The sequence below is a fragment of the Octopus sinensis genome, linkage group LG9 (genome assembly GCF_006345805.1).
Source record: "Octopus sinensis linkage group LG9, ASM634580v1, whole genome shotgun sequence".
Lineage (NCBI taxonomy): Eukaryota > Metazoa > Mollusca > Cephalopoda > Octopoda > Octopodidae > Octopus > Octopus sinensis.
Genome location: NC_043005.1, coordinates 49,382,885 through 49,397,884, shown reverse-complemented (window position 1 = coordinate 49,397,884; position 15,000 = coordinate 49,382,885). Strand labels below are relative to the sequence as shown.

Genomic DNA, 15,000 nt, shown 5'->3' with positions numbered 1-15,000 from the left:
CAGGAAACTGAATGCATCTTTCCTGGGGCACAAAGATTACAACGAATGGATTTGTGAATTAGTTAGAGGGCACTGATTAGAGCAATTGTCAACAAATTGTAGCTCATCCTGAAAAGAATGATTAGAACAAAATTGATAAGGTTTAATAAAGGAGTAACAATACAGGAAACTAAATTAGAGGGAGCCCTAATAACAAACTTAGAAGAGGTATTTAGGAAAGGGTTGTGGTGGGATTTGCCCTTAACTATTTCTTCAACATAAAAAAGGTGAAGGCTGTATTGTCAGACCTAGAGTGCACATTTTAAGACACAGTAACAAAAGCTGCACAATAGACTTGGGTGGTAGAGGTACAATACAGTACCAAAGCATGCACTACCCGATTCCAAGAAAATGTGCATGGCTTTTCAGCAGCATTTTGCTTAATGGTTTGGGATAGGTTGAAGCTTGAGGATAGAAGTGGACTTTACCTCAGTGATCGCAGTGGCTCTTGACTAGAAATGCAAAGTTCTGTGAAAGGCCAATAACCATCAATGTAATAGAAGAAGTGATGGCTGGTTGTACGTGGAAAAGCCTCAAGGACAGCACATGCCAAAATTTGAATTCGTCATTATTTAATTAAAAAAATACTAATATTAAGGGTTGATTAATTCAAATAAACACTTCCCTTAAAATGTGTGGTTTGTGCCTGTTAGAAAGTAGTAGTAGTAGTAGTCGTAGTAGTAGTAGGTGTTATGAATGCATATTGATGTTTTCCGTGTAATGCTGCAGGTGAAAATGACAGCAATATGTGAAACATTGATTGAGAGTGAAGTAGATTACATTATAAGATATCATATTAGAAGTGTAATAAATATCTGCTTCTGCTTCATTACTAGGCTTCAATAAGGAATACTTTTCATGACATACAGGGCAACTATGTTGAGAATTGTGTGAGGTCATCTCTATAAATTCTTGCTGAATTCCTTTGTGTAATCCATACATAAATACCTCAGCTCTGAATAAACACCAACATTGAATGACCACACCTTAACAAGTGGTATTATTCAAGAAAGGAAGATGAGAAAATTTGCTAAAAATAGATGAATTTTTATTGGTTTACAAATACTGAGTTACTTAAGAATCAAATTAAATTTCTTTGCAGTATTCATTCCAGCTCACTAAATTCAAAACCTGCCAATGTCAGTTTTTCCCTTTTTTTATGTTACAGAAAAGGTACAATATGGTTTTTTGTGCAACTTAATATTAAACAAAACATTGTTGTAGGTTATGAATAAATGTCATATCTGAATATATTTTGACTTACTGTGAACTTAGTCTTTATTAAAGTCTTTCAACAGCTTATTATGACAATAGAACTGACCAATTTTATAATTATGTTACAATTCATTGTGGTTCATTTTGTTAATAACTACATTACATTTTTCTTAATCCATTATAATTCATATGTCAATGTTGTATGATTATATAAATAACTTTTGCCTAGGAACATAATTGTCTGCATTCTAAAATGTAGCTTTCTACTTCTTTATCTTGGTATTTAGGGAAGGAAAAGAAGTGGATCCTAATGAATTCAATAACAATAAAACCAGATCAAATACAAATAGCAGCTTGGTGCCCGGCAGAATTTGAACTCAGAATGTAAGGATGGACGGAATACCACTAAGCATTTTGCCTGGCAAGTTAACAATTCTGCCAGCTCACTGCCTTAGTCTGTAGAAATATTGCATAAAGTTACATTACATAATCATAGTGTAGTTGTCTCAAAACACCTTGCAACGATGTTATAAATCAATAATTTAACACTATACTCTACATTCTCTCATCTTGTATCTCTTTTTCCCACTCTAAAACCATTGTGGCCAAAAGAAAATCTTTAACATGTGATTATTTTCTTAATAAGACAATTTTTTTTCCCAAACACCTGTTTTGGAGTGTAATGGAATACATGGAGTTTTAACATAATGGTTATATGTCATGAACTTGAAAAGGCCCTTAATAAACATTACACATGAGTGTGTGGTGTGGTGTATGTGTGTGTGTGTGTATGTGTGTATATAGCAGTTAATACCAACAATATAATAAGCCAAAAGAGAAAATTAATATATATAAAGACTTCAATAATCTTCCTAATATATTGAACATGTCAATTAGTAATATCCACATATTTAAAAGATCTCCCACCAGGAGCCTGAATGCAATTTCAAGATCAAGAACTTCAAATTCTTAAGCAAAATGAGTGTATGTAGAGCTCAAGAAACATCTCAAGTGGATATGGCTAGTTCAATAAAAACTAAATATGACTAGGCTAGTATGTGTAGTTTTATGAGTCATTTCTTCAACTGCATGCTCTCCATAGAAAATAATGCATAAAAAACACAACAGCTTTGTTGAAACAAAACACCTGTGTGAACTAATTCAGCGTTGAAGAATCAAGGTTGACCACACCATGCCTTACATGAATGTTGGAAACCAATGTCAACACTATATAATTATAACATAGTAAAATTTAATCCAGTAACCTGATGTGCTAAATAAATAAACTTCAGAAATAATATAATAACACCATGAGAAAATATTCCACTTGAACAATTATAACAGTGCGATTCAACCTGTGTTTTCTCATAGATGTAAACAAATATAAGCTCATCTGTAGAGAAACATAGCTTCATCGCAATGCTAAGCATCAAGGGAAAATCTATTACTACTTTAAAATGATAACGGGTTTGATCTGTGAAATGTTAACTGCAGACTGCTTGGTCAGCAAGAAATGATCATTATGGAATGATAGGCAAGTTAAAATAACAGTTGCTTGTAAAATGTAACTTGCAACTGCTGAGAGCCTGAACAATTTTTTTTGCAGGAGGGTGGGATCACATAAAGATAAACTCCTTGTTTTAACTCTTTGAACATTGTAAGCAGAAAGCAGATATATCTGATAAAATTTCATTACCTTTAAACGCGGAAAGCAGTTTTACCTTGCAGCTTTGTAAAAAAACTCTCCTTATGCTGCAAGAAGCAGAGACACCCCAGTGATACTTTTTACAAAAGACAATTTTTAAGATTTTCTTAATTTTTTCACATTTTTCATCAAAATGTCTCTTTGCAGAGTAAGACTCAAATACTTTGAGAGGTGAATATGAAAATTATGCGTACAGGAGCTACTGAAACAATATTATAAAAGCGGAAAATATCAATTCTGGTTTTTTTTTGGTGAATAATTAACTTTGAGTGACTGCAGCTCCAGTACTACTGATATGTGATTAGAAAGTTGCAGGAAAGAATCACAAGATAGATCCTTCAAGCCAAGCCAACCAGCAGGGGACCTAGAGGTAGACCAAGAACAAGGTGATTGGATAGTATCCCTTATCTCAGTTAGTCATGCTTGAGTATCCAACTGGAAAGTCTAATGATGGTTGTTTCTGATATGGCCCTATGGAGAAAGTGCCTGAGGACTCTATCCCCACGATCCTCCCAGGAATAATTGGTAGAAAATATGGATGGATGAATGGATAGAAATTTAATTACACAGTCTATGGGTAAAGAATGCAGTCTGAGTTATATAAAGTACATGAATACTACCATAAGGGTGTATAAAAATACAGCCTAATCAAGTGATTTTCAAAGGGCAGAGGCTCATGAGGACTGAAAATAGGCAGATTAATTACCATGTTTAATAAACTCATTAAACTTGTTCAACAACTCGGTAAAGAAATAAGAAATAGACACATGCATATTTAATTTTGTCTATTGTGTCTTCTTATTAATAAAGGGAGGATTTTCACAAATATTGAAGTGATGGTAATGGTGATGGTAATGGTGATGGTGATGGTGGTAGGCAGCTGGTATATATGAGTTTGATAACTGCTGGCCTAATCTATTTATAACTAACTAATGAATTAAAAGTAGATTATGTCATTGTTTGAAATGATGCAATGATGATGACTGTTCTAATTTTGCTACAAAAGAAAAAATGTCACTACTACACCTTACAACAACAACCTTCACATGCTCCAATGAAACCTCTACATCAGTTATGAGCAAACTGTGGCACTTGGGACATTCTGAATGGCATGCCAACGAAAAATTACCTTGAACTTTTTTAGCAGTGTGATCCCCTGATAATGAGCCATGTCTCATGCAGCCCGCTTCTTGAAAAAGGCTGCCCATACCTGTTCTATATGGTGGCTTGAGTTGCTAGAAATTACAGAAATCTCCAGTGTATCACAGCAAACATTAGTTTTTAAAAGGACACGTATAAGGAATTCCTAGACACTCTATGTTTGAAAAATGGAAGGGATGGTCAAAGTTGAAGCACCTTTAATCCTTGGACTGATCGATCAAGGTTACCCAAGGTTAAATAGCAACAGCAACATCTTGCTTTTGATCCAACAAAAATATCTCTATGGGACACTAAATCTGTTTGAAGTAAGACGAATCTCCTTCAAATGAAACACTACTGTCTTAAAACAGAAAACATACAGCAGATATCCTTCTTAAACAGCAGCAGCAGTAGTCAAGGTAGTGTATAGCGGCAAAAAGAAACTGAAGGATGACAAGTACTATCAAAAATAAATCTCATATCAGTCTCAACAAGAAATATTTCAGTTATTTGAACTTAACTCCTTGTTCAACTGTTTATGAAAATGGTCAAGAAATTTCTAAATATTTGTCAACTTCGTGTATTCCTCAGACTGAACCACTGTGACATGATTTGTGAGATGGGGTTTTATAAAGCTTCTGTCTTCTCTCAAGGCTTGGTTTAGTCCAAGACTGTGGTAGGAGACAGATTACCTGCTATGTTTTGCAGTGGAACTGAACCTCAAATTCAAACCTAATAAATGGAAAATAACTTCTTAGATATTCAACCATGTCTACACCTATACATACAATAATAGCATGAAAAGTAACACAAGCTGCAGAAAAAAAGCTGACAGAAAAGATAGTTGTCAAAGTAGTTGCAGTAGCAAGTGAGTAAGAGAAGAATAAGTAGAAAAATTTGTGAAAAGAAAGCATTCAATAGACTAGGTTGTAACAGCATTTTGATTTATATGCTCACCACTAATGCATATTGTTAGTGCAGAGACTTAACAAGAAATTGACAAACCCACAAACCCAGCCTACCTGTTTCAAGTTTGAGCTGATATATATATATATATATATATATATATATATATATATATATTCCTGGTAAGGCAGCTGCAGGAGAAATACCTAGCCAAAGATAAGCCCCTGTACCTGGCTTTCGTTGACATGGAGAAAGCTTTTGATAGGGTCCCCCGATCCCTTATCTGGTGGTCAATGAGGAAACTAGGGATAGATGAATGGCTGGTGAGGACTGTGCAAGCCATGTACAGAGATGCCGTAAGTAAGGTTAGGGTTGGCAACATGTACACAGAAGAATTCAAAGTAGAGGTTGGGGTCCACCAGGGTTCAGTACTCAGCCCCCTCCTTTTATCATAGTACTCCAGGCAATTACGGAGGAATTCAAGACAGGCTGTCCCTGGGAGCTCCTCTACGCTGACGACCTTGCTCTTATTGCTGAGTCACTATCAGAACTGGAGGAGAAGTTCCAGGTGTGGAAGGAGGGTTTAGAATCAAGGGGCCTTAGAGTCAACCTAGCTAAAACCAAAGTACTAATAAGTAGAAAGGTAGACAATCCCAAATATCTTCAGGAAGATGGCCCTGCTCGATCTGTAGAAAAGGTGTAGGTAGAAACTCTATAAGATGTACCCAGTGTAAGCTATGGACACATAAGAGGTGCAGCAATGTCAAAGGTAGGCTAACTGGGAAGATAGTTTTTGTATGTGGCAGATGCTCGGGAGCATTAACCTCCGAAAATCTGCAGAAAACAACTTCCGTCACTTTCCAGGGGGAAAAACTAGAAGTAGTTGATAGCTTCCCTATCTAGGGACCAAGTCAGTAGTGGGGGTGGGTGCGCTGAAAGTGTAACTGCTAGAATAAGAATAGCCTGGGCAAAGTTTAGGGAGCTCTTACCTCTCTGGTTGACTAAAGGCCTCTCGCTCAGAGTAAAAGGCAGACTGTATGATGCGTGTGTACGAACAGCCATGCTACATGGCAGCGAAACATGGGCCGTGACTGCTGAGGACATGCGTAAGCTCGTGAGGAATGAAGCCAGTATGCTCCGATGGATGTGTAATGTCAGTGTACATACTCAACAGAGCGTTAGCACCTTGAGAGAAATGTTGTACCTAAGAAGCATCAGTTGTGGTGTGCAAGAGAGACGATTGCGCTGGTATGGTCATGTGGCGAGAATGGATGAAGATAGGTGTGTGAGAAAGTGCCAATCCCTGGCAGTTGAGGGAACCCGTGGAAGAGGTAGACCCAGGAAAACCTGGGACGAGGTGGTGAAGCACGACCTTCGAACTTTAGGCCTCACTGAGGAAATGACCAGAGACCGAGACCTTTGGAAATATTCTGTACGTGAGAAGACCAGGCAGGACAAGTGAGCCCAGCCCACTTATGAATGCCTTTCCTCCCTTGGACACAAAGACCGGTTGAGGCAAGCGAAGTCGATATAGAACCTCATCCGACGACAGACACCCATGCCAACCCCCCCATGCTTGCGAAGACTGTTGGGGCAAGCGAAATCGAATCGAAACCGAATTGAACCAGCCAGGATCCTGGCCTGGTGGTACGTAAAAAGCACTATCCGACTCGTGGCCGTGGCACGTAAAATACTCCAATGCGACCGTACGACAGGCACCCATGCCAAACCCTTTGCTTGTGAAGACATGTTGGGGCAAGCGAAATCGAAATCGAATTGAACCAGCCAGGATCCCTGGTCTGGTGGTACGTAAAAAGCACTATCCGACTCGTGGCCGTGGCACGTAAAATACTCCAATGCGACCGTACGACAGGCACCCATGCCAACCCCCTTTGCTTGTGAGGACATGTTGGGGCAAGCGAAATCGAAATCGAATTGAACCAGCCAGGATCCCTGGTCTGGTGGTACGTAAAAAGCACTATCCGACTCGTGGCCGATGCCAGCACCGCCTCGACTGGCTTCCGTGCCGGTGGCACATAAAATACACCAATCTGACCGTGGCCGTTGCCAGCCCCGCCTGGCACCTGTGCAGGTGGCACGTAAAAAGCACCCACTACACTCACGGAGTGGTTGGCGTTAGGAAGGGGGCATCCAGCTGTAGAAACATTGCCAGATTAGACTGGAGCCTGGTGCAGCCTTCTGGCTTCCAGAACCCCGTCGAACCGTCCAACCCATGCTAGCATGGAGAACGGACGTTAAACGACGATGATGATGATGATGATATATATATATATACGAGGTCTGATCAATAAGTATCTCGACTGTTGCCATAGTAACGAAGCTAAAGCATGCAGACTACAGTCACTTGGTAAAGATTGACATTAAACTCTGCTGTTCATGCACACTAAGTCTTAACATTCTAGCTCACGTCTGCTGTTTACAGTAGCACTTGGAAGGAAGGTATGTAGAGTGTGATCATCGCATTGGCCATGACAGAGAAAGTTGTCATGGCGATATCTGTTCAGAGGCCTATGCAAGGTTGCAGAAAGTTATCCCTCCTATATATATATATATATTATATATATATATTATATATATATATATATAATATTATAATATTATAATATATAAAGGTGCAATACATTAATATTAATGGGCCAATATGGTTGGACAATTTTCGTAATTCTTGAAAGGCTACTATGCAGAATTCAGATATCACATATAGAAAGGTAACACAGAAATAGTCTTTTCCTGGGTGATTTCTTCTATGAATTTCGTTCCAGCTATTTCTGATGATTGCTGAAGTTGGTTCTCTACTTCTGGTATGAAACCATTTGATAATTTGGCCATATATGTAACACAATATGCAAAAAGTTCTCTCCTTTTCAATGACTACTTTGAATGAATGAGAAAATACTATTACATTATATATAATTAAATTATTTGTCAATATGAGCAGCTATGTAGGAATTGAGGTAAACCGGTGGAATCGTGCATCTTCAAAATGCTGAAAAGTAATGCTAGATACCTAGATATATGGCTATGAAGAGATGATAGTTTTGTAGTTTACCATATATAACTTAATTACAATTAATACTGACGATCCCCACCAGCCCATGTATAGTTAGTTTTCCAGCAATAACCCTAGACCTAGACAATGGTAAACACTAACACTATAATAAGCCAAACAATAAGCTAATACACATAAAGACTCCAACAATCTCAATAGGATGACCATGTCAATTCATAATATAAGTAAAATATCTAAAAGATCTCCATATAATCCCACCAGGAGCCTGGATGCAAGTTCAAGATTAAGAAAAACTGTACAGAGAATATCTCATGTAGGTAGGGTTAATTCAATAAAAACTGAATAAGGCTAGGCTAGTATGTGTGGAAGTTGTTTCACAAGCCATTCCCTCAACTGCATGCTCTCCTTGGAGAATAACAGATGGAAAAACACAATAGCTTTGTCAAGACAAAAAATCCTGTCTAAGCTAATTTAATGTTGAATAGTCGTGGTTGATTGCACAAACAAAACAAAGCAATGTCAGGCCTTTATAGATATAACAGTATAATTTAATCATGTAATCGGAGACCCTAAAACAAAATTTGAAATTTTTATCTAGGCGTAGGAGTGACTGTGTGGTAAGTAGCTTGCTTACCAACCACATGGTTCCGGGTTCAGTCCCACAGCGTGGCACTTTGGGCAAGTGTCTTCTACTATTGCCTCGGGCCGACCAAAGACTTGTGAGTGGATTTGGTAGACGGAAACTGAAAGAAGCCCGTCGTATATATGTATATGTATATATATATATGTATGTGTGTGTATATGTTTGTGTCTGTGATTGTCCCCCCAACATCGCTTGACAACCGATGCTGGTGTGTTTACGTCCCCGTAACTTAGCGGTTCAGCGAAAGAGATCGATAGAATAAGTACTAGGCTTACAAAGAATAAGTCCTGGTGTTGGTTTGCTTGACTAAAAGGCGGTGCTCCAGCATGGCCAAGTCAAATGACCGAAACAAGTAAAAGAGTAAAAGAGAGAGTATTTCACAACGACAAAATATTCTGCTTAACCGATTATAACTGTGATTCACCTTGACTTTTCTAGTAGGCATATGTAAACGTGAGCTAGTCAGTAGACATGCAGAAGGGACCCAACATTACCCTCTCCCTTGCTATATCTTGCTATTTTCAAAAAGATTTCTTTGAAATCTTATCTACAGATCACGTTGAATGGCCTCTGTGGAACAATTAACATTATCGAAAGATTTATAGTTACAGTGTGTCTAATTTTAAAATTATCACTTAAATTTCAAATTTCAAAAAATGAAAGCCAAATAGAAGATATTCCACAGGGTTCCCGATTTTTCTTGAGTGTTTTCCCCGTATCTTGTGTATATAAGCCTATTGGATACTGAGTCAAGCTAAAGCTACAGGACGAACTTGCAGAATGTTTATTGTGAGACAGCTCGTTATCAGCTTCAGCTTATTGAATGAACTGCTGGGTTCTGCTGAAGCTGCTGTAACAAGCTTCATGAGAAATGTTTAGGATAATGCACGAAAATATACAATGACGTTTTCCAACTTGTACATTATCTTTTACTTGTTTCAGTCATTGGACTGAAATCATGTTGAGCAACCGCCTTGAAGTGTTTTTAATCGAACGAATCGAGCACAGTACTTATATATTTAAAAATTGGTACTTATTCTATTTTTTTTCTGTGCCGAACCGCTAAGTGACGAGAGCGCAAACAAAACTACGCCGGTTGTCAAGTGTTGGTATGGATAAATACAAAGATACGCGTACACACACACATACATACACACACACACACACACACTCTCTCTCTCTCTCTCTCTCTCCCTCACACACACACACACACACACACATACGCCGAGTTTGTTTTTTTTTTCAGTTTGGTCTACCAAACCCACTCACAAAGTTTTGGTCGGCTCAAGACTATAGTAGAAAACACTTGCCTAAGGTGCCATATATCGGGGCTGAACCAGGAACTATATTGGTGGGAAGCAAACTTCTTACCACACAGCCATGCCTGGATAAATCAAATCTGTGCCAAAGTTGTCATGGTGTATGATAGTGATCCAATGAGAGAGCCTTGAAGTGGAGGCTCAACTTGATAGGAAGAGCCAAATTTTCCTCAAACCATACACTACTTTCTTAAAGAACACCTTTGAAAAAATAGTCTAGGATACACTACCTAAATAAGTCGGCCTGAATAGGAATGCTTGGGGTAACAACATTCACATGAAGGAGCCTGTACGTAGTCGCTCGACTGGCTAGAAGCAGCAATCAAATCTCTCTTTCAAATCATACCCCCATCGTCTTTTAGAAGAAAGGTTACGTTGGACAATGTAATCCCAAATACATTATGCTCGATAAAAAGAAAACAGGATGGTTACAGCCGGAATGCTTTTGTTCATAAGTCTACTCACGCAAAGCTGATCATCAAAGTAAAATTAAAGTTAGACATCAAAGTAACTAAAGAATTTCCTTTATAATATCGATGTTCAACATATAGTCACTACTTAACGGGTGAAGATGGTGGTGGTTATAGTGGTGGTGGTGGGGGGAGGTGATGTGATGGTGGTAGTAGTAGTAGGAGGAGGAGGAGGAGCAACAGAAACAGGTGTTACTTTCCGGAACAAGGAAGAAAAAGAGGTGAAGGGGAAAAGATTTAACTTCAAATTCCTTTTTGAGAAACAACAAAAAAGTCAACATGTCGTGGAGAACAACTGCAACAGCAGAAAGAAAATATATATAACAGTGTATACATTATAAAGACCTTATACGTATATATATATATATATATATATATATATATATATATATATATATATATTATATATATATATATATATTAATAATACAGTGATTGTTTCTTGTCAGGAACAAAAAGATTAATAGGACTGCTATAGAAGTGCTCTATTGAAAGAGACAAATATATCAAACTAAGGTTAAAGAACAAACAAATGCAAGGTCATCCGCATAACATTTCATAATTCCAGCATTTAATCATAGAATATACATTTAAACATCCCACAAGATGGAACATAATTCATCTGTACCAGCAATAAGCATATAATAAGGTGCGAGAAAAAAATTTCATCAGGGTTTAGAGTTAATACTTTAGCGATTCAGAAAAATACAGTTTTTAAAAAAACATTACAACATCTAGAAAGTAAAAATATAATATAAAGTAATATATAAAAATATATAGGTATATAAAAATATATAATATATATATATATATATATATATAATATATATAATATATATATATATATATAATATATATATATATAGTATATATATATATATATATATATACGTTTAAATATTTGTTGTGTGCAAGATTTTTTATGTGAAGTCGTGTGTTGAAACAGATATTGTTATTTTAGGAATGGTCATATTGCCAGTTTAGCCAATAAAAACACACGCACTATATATTTGGTGTTATTTTGCTTCAGTGATATTTATTTCTTACATTAATCTTAATCTTATTTCGGCCAAAGTTCTTTCGTCACACTCCTGTGACCGCATCAGTGGTCCTTGTTTTCTTCTCACTTACTTGTGTCTCTCCTTACTAACCGTCAGCCATTTTGTATTTCTATTGTATGTCTTCATTTGCGCATGCTTATATCTCTATGTGCGTCTATGTTTATTTAGTGTGTGTGTGGGGGGATGCCTGTAATATTTGTATCTTCTGGTTATATACATTCTTGTAATTTGTATTTTGTTTTTGTTGTTGTTGCTTTTGTTCTAATTTTGTTCATGTGTTTACATCCACCCATTATTATCATTACATATGCTTGTATGTATGTATAACAACAATATTAGTAATAATAATAATAAATCTAATTGAAAAAAAAAATATATATATAATATATATATTATATATATATATATTATATATATACATATAATATATATATACATATATACACACACATATACACATATACATACACACATATATACACATATACATATATATAGTTATTAATTTCTATTTATTTAATTATCTGTGTATTTATTGTTTGCAGGATCCACTATCGTCATATGTTGTGGTGTGCGCTATTGCTCCATTCTAGTTTTCTATTCAGGCTAGGTTTATTTTCTATTATATGTGTAGCTTCTGTAATTTGTCTAATTGTTGCATCTGTTCTATGTGTGGACAATATCTTAATCTCTATGTTATTGATTGATCCCCCGTGTTCTTGTTCAGCGTGTTGGTACAGAATCGATGAGCTTTTACCTTCCTTGAGTTGTCTCCAATGTTCATTCACCCGCTCACCAATGCTTCTTGCTGTTTCCCCTACGTATGTTACTGTCTTGTTACTGCATCGTCCCTCTATACATCTCATACTATAGACCACATTTCTGGCTTTACAGTTTGTTTGTGGGCTAAATCTACATACAGTGCAATAGTTATCCGTACAGAGAGTTCTACTAAAAGGATAGCTTCTACCAATTATAGATCTGATAGGGTTGCCTGGCTTTTCAACAACCTTAATTCTTAGCTTAAGTTTATCTAGGGTCCTTCTAAAGATTTATTATTATTATTACTAATATTGTTGTTATACATACATACAAGCATATGTAATGATAATAATGGGTGGATGTGGTTACCATACAGTGTTAAACTGGTGGTGGAACTTGAGGCAATCCAGTGCCACAACACAAATAATAGTGATTCGGTGAAATAGATTAGCTACTCAGAGAGGCTGAAGGAACTGAAACTCTACTTCGTAGAGAGAAGGGTTGAAAGATATGCAGTGATATACAAATGAAATATCCTGGAAGGTTTAGCTTCCAACTATGAAAATAAAAGCTATACCAACCACTAAACTGGATGGCACTACATAGTACCAAAGATCTTGTCTTCTCTATCTCGAATAAGGACCCAGTACTGCAACAACTTGGATTTCAAGGGTTCACAACTATTCAACATTCTGCCAAACTGTCTTGGAAATTTATGAAGTGTAAATATGAAGGTCCTCAAAGAGCATCTGGACAAATTTTTATCTGTGATACCAGATACCACATCACAGTAGGAGGCACAACAAGCAAGTCCGTCCGACTCGCTATTTCTCCAGAAACGGTACAGAAAAGAAACCCAGTTACACTGAGAAGCGGTGCTCTAGCATGGCCTCAGCCTCTGGCTGTAACCAGTTATAGAAAAGGAATAAAAGATAAATATATACATACTTAGACATACAAACAGATAGACATGCAGACAGACAGATAGGTAGATGGTATAGATAGATAGATAGATAGATAGATAGATAGATAGATAGATAGATAGATAGATAGAGATAGATAGATAGATAGATATAGATATGTTTCTTTATTAGCACACAGGGCTCACACAGATAGGACAAATTACAAGGTAGAGCTTTTCTTTGGGGGTAAAAATGGGGTTTGTTTTTCGATCAAAGGATCGTAAAGGGAAAGAAAGAGGACAAAAAAGGGGGGATAAAATTTTAAAAAATATTAAAAAAAGTGGGGTGGAGGGAAAGGAAAAAAATTGATCAATAGGGATCGTTATCACAGAAATGTCAATATGGTTGTAAAGGGAGAACAGGTGAGGTTTACCCGTGGAAAGAAAAGCCTACGGAAAAGACCACACGGTAACCTCGGTCAATGAAGTTACTTGTTATATTTCTTTTTTTTTTTGCAAATAAGCAACTCTCTGTATTAATTTTTACGGTTCATAGAATCATAGTCAAGGTGGCTTCGTCATTCATACGTGCCATCCTTGCTACATTCACCCATCTTTTTTTAAAACATTCACTAGACAAAACTTGCCTCTCTACTCTCACTTTCCTCTTCAAGTGATACTTGAAGAAGTTGATGAGAGATTGACCAGAGAGGAAAGTGTTTTGTCTCTAATCCTTTCAGGCGCGTCCACCAGATACATTCTTTCGCCATAGCCACAAGTATGATAAAAATAGCTCTTCTTCCCGTTTGAAGAAGGAGGCGTGACGATATTAACGATAGACTCGGCTGATAACCGACACGTCCCACACACGTGACAGCAGTCGTTCGACATAATCCCACAGGTCGGAAATTGCTGGACACTGCACGATTGCGTGCAGAGCGGTTTCGTCGCTCTGCCCGCATCTCGGGCAGTCGGCCCCGTGTTTTCTCGAGCCATGCCTATAGAGCTTATCCCGAACGGGTAGCGCTTCTCGGTAGCACCGCCAGGCCAGGGATCTCTGGAAGTTGTCCATAGGTCCCGGCCCGAAAGTCGTTTCAAACAGGCGGGTCAGGTATTCCTCGTCGACGCCCAGGTTTGGCCCAAGATCGTCGTCGTACCTCCCCCCTCCACTAATCCCCTATAGAATGCTTTGGTTGTGTTGAAGTCACTCAAGGTCGACCCGGGACGGCAGAGTTGCTTGAGAGCAACGTGACACTCGCGGTGCCATTCGCCCTTCCTCGGCCTCTTTTTGATCCACGAGTGCAGTTCGGTCATGGAGACGAGCTGCGGGACGCGTGCCTCACAAACGGCGACCACAACCCTGTTCACCGTCGTCTACATAGAGCCGGAGATGTCGCAGTCTCAGCGCGTGTCTGCGCATCATCAACCACGGCATGCCCAGCCTCCTTTTAACGGTGTTGACAGCAAATGGATCGCCTGACCATCAGGACGCATCCTTTCCACAAGAAGCGGAAGAGAATGCGTTCTAGTTTGGTGATGGTAGGGTCGGGACAAGGTACGAGGTCAGGCGGTTAGTAGATGATGGACGCGATGTACGTGTTCGCCACCTCCGCCCGACCTTTTAGGGACAGTTTCCTCTCGGCCCATTGCCGGGCGAGAGTGACCACCCTACTCGTTATCTCGTTCCAGTTCTTCTCCATTTGGAGGTCCGGACCGAACCAGACTCCGAGCAACTCAACCGGGCCGTCCGTCCAGCGTCCCACGACGGAGGTACTGGTGGACGGCATGGGCTTGCGTCTCCAGGTGCC

General features: G+C 38.3%; 1 protein-coding gene across 2 annotated transcripts in view; it reads right to left on the bottom strand.

Moving 5' to 3' along the window:
• Positions 1-15,000, bottom strand: part of LOC115215798 (myosin-VIIa) — a 101,917-nt gene that overhangs the window by 83,003 nt on the left and 3,914 nt on the right. The window contains exon 2 of one of the 2 annotated variants that reach the window (XM_036505950.1): positions 12,873-13,193. The exons of the other annotated variant lie outside the window; for it this stretch is intronic. The gene's annotated coding sequence lies outside the window, so the exon portion shown is untranslated. The remainder of the gene's footprint in view (positions 1-12,872; positions 13,194-15,000) is intronic. 2 annotated transcript variants of the gene reach the window in all.